Source organism: Penaeus japonicus, unplaced genomic scaffold (genome assembly GCF_977035675.1).
Source record: "Penaeus japonicus unplaced genomic scaffold, GWHDUDI00000001_assembly GWHDUDI00000040, whole genome shotgun sequence".
NCBI classification, from domain to species: Eukaryota; Metazoa; Arthropoda; class Malacostraca; order Decapoda; family Penaeidae; genus Penaeus; species Penaeus japonicus.
The window spans coordinates 5,001,600-5,011,599 of NW_028234442.1; the positions used below are offsets into that span (position 1 = coordinate 5,001,600).

The following is a 10,000-nucleotide window of genomic DNA, read 5'->3' on the forward strand; positions in this document are numbered from 1 at the left end:
CCCCCACCCTACCCCTTCCCCTTTCCCTGGACAACCCCACCCCTCCCACCCCACCCCTCCTCCTCTCCCCACGCACAGATTTCCCACGGGGGTTGAATTAATACCTTTGCGACCTCCTGCTTACTCAAAGTTTCTAAATTCCCTCCCGAGGTTCAAAGGACTTTGATTCGCGCAAAGTAATTATTTTATTGTCTTGCGTTGTTATTGTGTTGCTGTTGTGATCAATGTCTCTGTCATTAGTGAAGGTTATTATCGTTTTAATTGCCACTTCTGATGGATTTCCCGATGATATTGTTCTATTGTTATTCTCACTATACTTATTAATAAAAGTACATTCTTATGGTTATCATTTTCATTCTCATTGTGATTATCTTTATCGCTTTTATAATCGTTCTTAGTAATATACCTATCAATGAAAAGATTGTGATTGTAAATATAACAATGATTATAATAGGCCTATTATCAATACCACAACGGCAATAATAGCTATGGTAACAATGCATTGCAAATTGCATCTATAATTGCATTCATAACAAATACATCATAGTAACAACACAATCCTTTTTAAACGTCATTTATTAAAAAAGAAATGAAAGAACATATTGGTACAGATATGGAAGCATTTGCACCCTACAACACACATACACACGCATACGCAGACACATACATACATACATACACACACACACATACATATATATATTGACATACATATAGATATACATATGCATATGCATATTCATATGCATATATATATACATATACATACATACATACATACATATATATATATATATATATATATATATATATATATATATATATACACCCATACACACTCACATACATACAAAAGAAAAAAAATCAGTATTCTTCTCCTTTCAACATTTCCACTTTCAACCCTTCCACGCCCACGCCCTACCTCCGCCCGCCCACCCTCACACGCCCACTCTCTTCCAGTAGGCCGCCCATCGCTCGGTAATATTAGTTTGCTTTGCTACTATTTACTCCCCACTTCCTGTGATTGTTCCTTTGGCTGTTCAAGCGAGCGGCTCTTCCAATGGTGTGCGTCTCTCTCTCTCTCTCCCCCCCCCCCTCTCTCTCTCTCTCTTTATTCCATTTTCTCTCTCTTTGGCTTTCGCTTTTTGTCTTCTCCCTCTCTCCCTATACTGTTTACTCTCTCTTTTGCTTTCGCTTCCTCCCTTCTTCTTTTCCTTCCTCTCTCTCTCTCTCTCTCTCTCTCTCTCTCTCTCTCTCTCTCTCTCTCACTTTATTCCATTTTCTTTCTCTAGCTTTCGCTTTCTGTCTTCTCCCTCTCTCCCTATACTGTTTACTCTCTCTTTTGCTTTCGCTTTCTCCCTTCTTCTCCCCCCCCCCTCTCTCCCTCTCGTGTAAGAGTGAGAGCCGAGTTGTCGCAAGAGGAGTGGAAAGTAAAGGTACTTGGGAGATATTGCTTTCATCCCTCGGGGTTTTATTTCCCCGTACATCTTCATTTCTACTATTTCTACCTTTTGTTCCTTTCTATATCTCTCTTTCTCTCTTTCGCTCTCTCTCTCTCTCTCTCTCTCTCTCTCTCTCTCTCTCTCTCTCTCTCTCTCTCTCGTCTAAATATCATTAGTTATCGCTTTCATCTTAGAGTTTCTCATTTAAAGTTTTTTTTTTCTTCTTTGTCTGTCTGTCGGTGTCTGTCCTGTCTATATGTATGTCTATGTGTTTATCTATTTGTGTCTGTCTATCTATCTTACATCATCAAAAGTTTCAACTTCATTATAAAGTCGTAATCCATTTATCGACCCAATAAACTGGTAATGAGAAATGCATTAAACCGGTATTGTATTTTGTGTTCTGTTAAATACTGTATACTGTAGGCTATTAGCATTGTAAGTAGAAGCACCGGATATCATTATTCATAATTAATGCATGAATTCCACAGATCAATAGGAATGACGAATGAATATTAGTGAAGGTGAAAAAAGGAAATATATATGATAAAAAATATCTATAAGTAAAAATATATAGATGCTAAAATATATAGATATATGCCTGGGACGATAGATTTTCTTACTGATATATTTATGATTGAAGAATTCTGTATAGAATCTTAACATATCACTCATCAATCATGTACAAAAAAATTAATAAAAAATAAATAAAATAAATAAAAATGCCTTCCCTCTTTCCTCACACTCTCCTTTCTATTTTACTTTCCTTTTCCTCTCCTCTCTCTCATTATCATTACCCTCTTCCCCTTCTTTCCACTTTCCATCCCTATCCAAAATCTCCTTCTCTATTCCTCCATTTCCATTTCCTTTTCCTCTCCTCCCTCCTTCTTTCATTCCCTTTCCTTCATCAATCCACCCTCCCTTTCCCTACCTCTCTTTCTCCCTCCCTCCCTCTCTCTCTCTCTCTCTCTCTCTCTCTCTCTCTCTCTCTCTCTCTCTCTCTCTCTCTCTCTCTCCCCTACCACCACTTGGCACACACCGACGCGTGACACACACTCCCCCCCCCTCCCTCCCCCTCCCCAATCGGGCCTGACCACGCCGCGTCATCGCCAGGAATGCTGAGCAGTCGAACGACCCGAACCTCTGTTTCGAGTCGCCGTTCGGAATCGCCGAATCGAACTACTGAACCGAACAAGTAATCTGAAACAAACTACCGACTCGAACAAGCGATCCGAAATTACAGATCCGAAACCCCGAACTGAACCGCTGACTCGAACCGTCCGTCCGTGATTCGTTTCAATAGAAGCCAATTCGTTTGGTTCGAAGATTCGTTTGGGAAGTCAAGTTTATCGAAGCCTTCGGTTGAGGCCGAGTTACGAGACAAGGCTTTTGAACTTCTTGTGTGAATCACTGATGTTGGTCGACTTAATATATGACAGTGATCGCAATAGTAATAGGAGCAATAGCAATAACAATAATATTAATGATAATAATAATTAGAGAATAAATCTATTAGCACTGAATAATAATAATCATAATGATAATAGCAATGATAATAATCAATGGTATTAATTACCATATAAACATACATATCTTTAAATGATAAAACACTGATAATATAATAAATAGTGAAACCATAATAAAAGATGATGAACGCAGACTGAAGACGAGATTGGCCAAGAGAAGAACCAAGAATAGGAAACAGGGGAAGAGGAAGACGAGGAGAGGACTTAAAAGAAAGAAAAGGAAGAGGGCTCCGACGAAGAAAAATAGGAGGAGGACTTAGAGAAAGGAAGAGGAAGGCGAAGAGGGGGCCGGGGTGAGGGAAAGGAATTTCCTGGGCTGACCTGTGAATCCGTGATGGTTCGAAGAGAAAAAACAGTAATCTGTGTCATCTCTGTATAATTTATGCATTAAAAGGGAGGGGAGAGAGATCGGCGGGGACGAGACACATATGGACAGAGATAGAGATATAGGCTGATGAAGTGAGAGGAAGAGGGAGAGCGGGAGGGAGGGAGAAAGAGAATGGGGATGGAGTCAGAGAGAGCGAGAGCGAGCGAGCGAGAGAGAGAGAGAGAGAGAGAGAGAGAGAGAGAGAGAGAGAGAGAGAGAGAGAGAGAGAGAGAGAGAGAGAGAGAGAGAGAGAGAGAGAGAGAGAATGGATATATATATATATATATATATATATATATATATATATAGAGAGAGAGAGAGAGAGAGAGAGAGAGAGAGAGAGAGAGAGAGAGAGAGAGAGAATGGAGATATAGAGAAAGAGAGAGAGAGAGAGAGAGAGAGAGAGAGAGAGAGAGAGAGAGAGAGAGAGAGAGAGAGAATGGAAATATAGAGAAAGAGGGAGAGGTGAGAAATACAGAGAGAGAGAGAGAGAGAGAGAGAGAGAGAGAGAGAGAGAGAGAGAGAGAGAGAGAGAGAGAGAGAGATAAAAGACAGTCAGAAACAGAAAAAAACGACAAAACGATATATGAAACAAAATAAAAAAATAAAGTCTAAAAAACTATAATACATTTATAATCTATAAACTAAACATAATACATAATGACATATAGTAATAAAAAACCCTCCAACAAAATAACCCAAACACTACCAAAGCTAAAAACCATTACCAGAACCGAAAGTAAGAGTGTCAGCCCCACAAAGGCGAACAATGACAATGGCATTGGCAGTGACACTGGTTGAACGGTGAACTTTTTTTCTACATTTTTTTTTTTGCTGATAACACGAGAGTATATCCGGTGGCAGTTATGTTAGACTTTGCACATAGTACACGCATACTCGCTGTTGCGGTCACTTCCTCTCCTCCTCCCTCCCTCCCCCCTCCCCCCCTTCTTCCTTTCGCTCTCTCGTTCTCTCGCTCTCTCTCTGTGGGGATGCTCTGTTATCTGACTGGTTTGGGATGTTTCCTAGCTGGGATTTCTCTCTCTCTCTCTGTGCCTGACTCTTTCTGTCTTTGTCTCTCTCTCTCTCTCTCTTTCTGTCTGTCTCTCTCTCTCTCTCTCTTTCTGTCTGTCTCTCTCTCTCTCTCTCTCTTTGTCTCTCTCTCTCTCTCTCTCTCTCTCTCTCTCTCTGTGCCTGACTCTCTCTCTCTCTCTCTCTCTGTGCCTGACTCTCTCTCTCTCTCTCTCTCTCTCTCTCTCTCTCTGTGCCTGACTCTCTTTCTGTCTCTCTCTCTCTCTCTCTCTCTCTCTCTCTCTCTCTCTCTCTCTCTCTCTCTCTCTCTCTCTCTCTCTCTCTCTCTCTCTCTCTCTCTCTCTCTCTCTCTCTCTCTCTCTCTCTCTCTCTCTCTCTCTCTCTCTCTCTCTCTCATTGCCTGACTCTCTTTCTGTCTTTGTCTCTCTATTTCTCCATCTCTCTCCCTCTCCCAAGTTACTTTCCAGCAGTTCTTTTCACATCACCCTAAATCCCACGAACCGTTCACCATATTCTCCTCACCTCCATCACTATCCTCGTCACTATAACTATCACCATCAAGATATATACAAGCCCTGCTACCTACTTCACGAAGGAAACCACCCTCACTTATTACACATTGAAAAAAAGAGAAAAATCGCTCCTGTATTTTTTTGTTTTTCTCTAAAGAGTTAGTATAGTTATTATTTGATTTATATTCATAATTATTTTTGATATAGTTATTATTATTATTATCATTTGCATCATCAAAATCTTTCTCTTTTTTGTGTTATTCATACTATCGTTATTATCATCACAATCATTATCATCGTATTTATTATTGACATCATTACCATCATCAGAATCATAACCATCGTATGTCATTCATACCATCATTACAATCATCACAATCATCATAACACATCAACACAATCACAAAAACAATAAACAAATAAACTCAAACCGCAACGAATCAACAACCAAACAAATAAACAAAACACAATCCATTCTCAATCTTTACCCAACAAATCAATCAAAATTAATAACTTAAAAGATGATCCAAAAGTACCTTATAATACTGGATAACTTTAGATAAGAGGAGATAGCTTATCAATAACGAGGTAATTCTTTGCTTAGCGTCTTTGGATTACTTAAATTCTGTTTAAAATGGTTGTGTTATTGTTATTGTAATTAGTATCATTATTGTTGTTGTTATAATTATCATTATAATTATTAACATTGTTATCATCATAATTATCATTATTATCATTGTATCATCATATTAGAATTATCATTGTTATCGTTAACCATCATTGGTATTATTACTACTATTACTGTTTTATGATCATTATTACCATGATCATTATCACAATCACCATATGCTTATTATCATCATTTCCAACTGTGATCATTATCATCAACACTATCTTCATCATCATCTTCACAATAATTATCACTTCAGTTTGAGAATATCCTTATAATCATGATGTTCACTATACGCACCATCACTATACTCAACAATACCTTCCCTATGACACCACAATAAGATCAATCCTGTCTCACGATCACCATCATCACCATCCCGCCACGTCACCATATCCGAAATTCTCACATAACTGTTCACCATACTTTGTCCCCATTCACTATACTATCAAGACACCACGTTTTAAGGCCCGAAAGATTAATGGAATTAAATGATACGTCTTAAGGTTAATTCTGGTGACTCTGTGTTTGTTTTTTGTTTCTGTGTGTTTGTCTCTCCTCTTTGCGTGTGTGGTTGGTTGTGTTTGTTTGTTTGTTTCTATTTTTGGCTGCATGGTTGTTTTTGTGTTTGATTGTGCCTCTGTTTGTTTCTGTTCCTTTCCTTGTTTGTGTATTTGACTGTGTTTGTCTGTTTCTACATGTTTGTCCGCAGTTGTTTTCTGTTTCTGTGCGTCTATCAATGTGTGTCTGTTTGTCAAACTTTCTGTCTGTCTACCTAGCTTTCTGGCACTCTGTCCACGTGCTTATCTGTCTGTCAAGTGTCTACGTCATATCTACTTGAATCAGAATAGTAATACTAGTTTTGTTACATCTACAGTTGCTACTACTACTACTAAAGATACTACTACTACAAATAATAATAAAGATAACAATAATATTGATGATAATAATGGTAATTATATCGATCCAAGAATTTGAACGTAAACAGGTAAATGTGTTCGATCAGCGACCCAGTCTTCGTCTTCCCTCTCCCCTAAATTTATCTCCTATTTCTCCGATTTTCATCATTACACCCACCCACACCACTATCACATCGCTTGGAGGGAAAGGGCGGGTCGGATTACACCTTGGATAATTAATCCAACAATAGTTCTTTAAGAAGGGAGGATTAGGTAAGCAGAAATAATCTCTCGGACGGTTTCGAACGCGCGACGTGGAAGGAGGGAATTTTTGTTGTTGTTGTTTTTCGTTTCATTTTGTTTATTTTCTTTTAGTCTTCGTTCTTTTCGTCTTGTTTTCCACTCCCTTTCTTCTTTCAGTCGTTAAATAACACGAAATTTAAATTGAAAAGCTGGTTATATTGTCTCTTTGAAGGTTGCCGAGTAGGTATAAAATTCTCAATGATAACACTATTATCATGGCTACTTGAAGTACTTACAAGGTCAGGGGAATTCATGGGAACATAGGAGTGTACATACTTATAAACATTAGTACATGTACACGCTCACTCATGTACACATAGGCCTGGATATGTACACGCCCACACATGTACACAGAGGCCTGGACATGTACACACAAAGATGCATAGATACACAGCAGACATCAAGGTCTACTGTAAGTAAGTATTCAAGACCTTGACACACGCATACGCACACATTCCTTTCTCTCTCTCTCTCTCTCTCTCTCTCTCTCTCTCTCTCTCTCTCTACCCCCTCTTATGCCAAGAATCAATTTCTCCTTCAATAGAAAAAAAGTGACTCAGAAAACAAAAGACTGTCGCACGCAGACATTAAAACCCTTTGTCTCGAAAAAAAATTTAACCCGTCCTTGCCTCAACCTCAAAAGAAGAAAAAAAGAAAAAAGAAAAAAAAACTTATTTCCCTCCCCCTTTCAACCATTACCTCCCCTCCCCTCCCTCCCCCCCACTTCCCTTCCCCCATCAGCTAGTGCGGGACATACCGGTTCGACCCCCCTCCCTCCTACCTCACACCCTCCCCCTCTCCTGCCACTATCATGCATGCACACACAAGCACAGATATTACACTGCCGCTTGCGAACTCTTGCCTGGAAATGGGGAATGCATGATCGGTCATTTGTATAGGCTTTTAACTTTATCTTTGAATTTATCTTATCTTTATTTCTCTTTCTTTGTATCTATGTCTGACTCTCTCTGTCTCTGTCTGTCTGTCTATGTCTGTCTGTCTGTCTGTCTGTCAGTCTGTCCGTCTGTCTGTCTGTCTGTCTGTCTGTCTGTCTGTCTGTCTGTCTGTCTGTCTGTCCGTCTGTCTGTCTGTCTGTCTGTCTGTCTGTCTGTCTGTCTGTCTGTCTGTCAGTCTGTCAGCCTGTCTGTCTCTCCCTATCTCACTCTCACTTTCCCCCCTCCCCCTCCCACCCCCACCCCCTAACTACTTTACCCCCACCAATTCTGTCGTCCTGCCACATTTCTCATGTCAGCCAACCTCACATCACAGACTAAACACACGATAAAGGCCCACGACACGCACAAACACAAAAAGGGAGAGGAAGGGAGACCAAAATTAATACCCAAACACAGACTCAGACTACTAAGGTTAAGCTACAATAACATTCCACATTCCTTTGAAGTGTAGGAACTGATGTCAGTGATGACAGTATTACTACTACTATTACTACTACTGCTACTATCATTATTACTACTGCTACTGCTACTGCTACTACTACTATTACTACTATTATTATTACTACTACTACTGCTACTGCTACCAACATCTATTGTTACTATTGCTACTGCTGCTCCTGCCACTACTGCCACTACTACTACTACTGCTGTTACTATTATTACTATTACAACTACTACTACTATTACTGATATACTTCCATCACTACTACTGATGGTGATAATGATGATGATAATGATAATGATGATTCCAAGACCACAAATCAACATCAAACATAATCACTACGCAAATACTAATCCATAAAAACCAAAAATCCCCAGAAACACATCGTGCAATAACCACAACCAGCATTACAACTCTAACAACAAAAGTATCAAGTCACTGCGGATTCCACAGCAATGCACAGTCTCTACCGGGTCTTGTTGCGAGGTAAGGCATACTCGCCGAAGAGTGAGTGAGTGAGTGAGTGAGTGAGTGAGTGATAGATAGATAAATAGAGAGCCGACCGGCGCAACAAACACAGCAGAATAGACCCTCCCCCCCCCCTCCTCTCTCTCTCTTTCCCCCACCTCCCTTCAGGCTTTTAAGGGGGGTTGGTTGGGTGGGGGTGGGGGGGAGAGAGGTGGAGTTGCAGGCTGGAGTAGACATGCCATGTACTAGGAGCGTTACCCTGCCACCCTGCCACCCTGACACCATCCCTGGTCTCCTCGGTGACTTGTAAAACCAGTCCAGGTTCGAGGAGGAAGAACCTTTGCTGACGGGCGGGAGTTACAGTCTTGCTGAGGTTAATAAATGAAGCTCGGGGAACTAACTCTCTCTCTCTCTCTGATTTTGTTCCCTTTCATTCTCATGCTCATTCTCTTTCTCTCTGTCTCTCTCTCTCTCTCTTTCTCTCTGTCTCCCTCTGTCTTTCTCTCTGTCTCCCTCTCTCTCTCTTTCTCTCTGTCTCCCTCCCTCTCTCTCTCTGTCTCTGTCTTTCTCTCTTTTGTTCTCTGTCGCTGTGTCTGTCTCTGTCTCTCTCTCTCTCTATCACCATATCACCTCCTTGTCTTGCTAAACTTCTTCGACGTTTACACAACACACTTCCGTCTCTCTCTCTCTCTCTCTCTCTCTCTCTCTCTCTCTCTCTCTCTCTCTCTCTCTCTGTCCATCGCACCGGCATCGGCCTCGTGTCGTCTTGAAGGAGATAAATTTAAGAGGGATTACAAGAGCGAGTAAGACTTGTCTCAACCGATCCTATGCTTTCCCATCCGCGCGCACGGCCGGCAAACCCCGTTACAACGACGTCCCCCCCCCCCCCGGCCGGTGTGATGCTGCTTTACCGTTGTTGTTGTTGTTTTTTTTTTGTTAGTGTGGCCGAGCCTTCGTTAATTCTTAAGACTTCGATCTGGCCAGCATCATTATCCCTTTCGGTGTCGCGGCGAAACGACCCGTTTTGTCTCATTCATAGTGTGACCGTCGGAGGGAGAGGGGGGAGGGAGAGAGGGGGAGGGGGGAGTTGTCTTTCGACGTCCATTATAACGGGGCTCCGGGCCTGAATCGCCATGGGGGAGAGTGGGAGTGGGGGGAGGGGAGGGGGAGGGGGAAGATGGGGGATAGGTTAAGGGGATACAGGGAGGGAGGATAGGGGGGTGGAGGGGAGAGAGGATAGAGGGAAGGGGGTGGGGGTGGGGGATAGTAACCCGCCGGGGAACGCCCACCCCAAAGCAAAAACTCTTCTCCATCACCTATTCACACTCGTCCTTTCCACTAAGAGGGGGGGGGGAGGAGATCGCAAGCAAATCGCCCCATTTA

General features: G+C 41.5%; 1 protein-coding gene across 1 annotated transcript in view; it reads right to left on the minus strand.

Annotated features, from left to right (window-relative positions):
• Positions 1-10,000, minus strand: part of cher (filamin A protein cher) — a 192,434-nt gene that overhangs the window by 178,301 nt on the left and 4,133 nt on the right. The window lies entirely within an intron of this gene.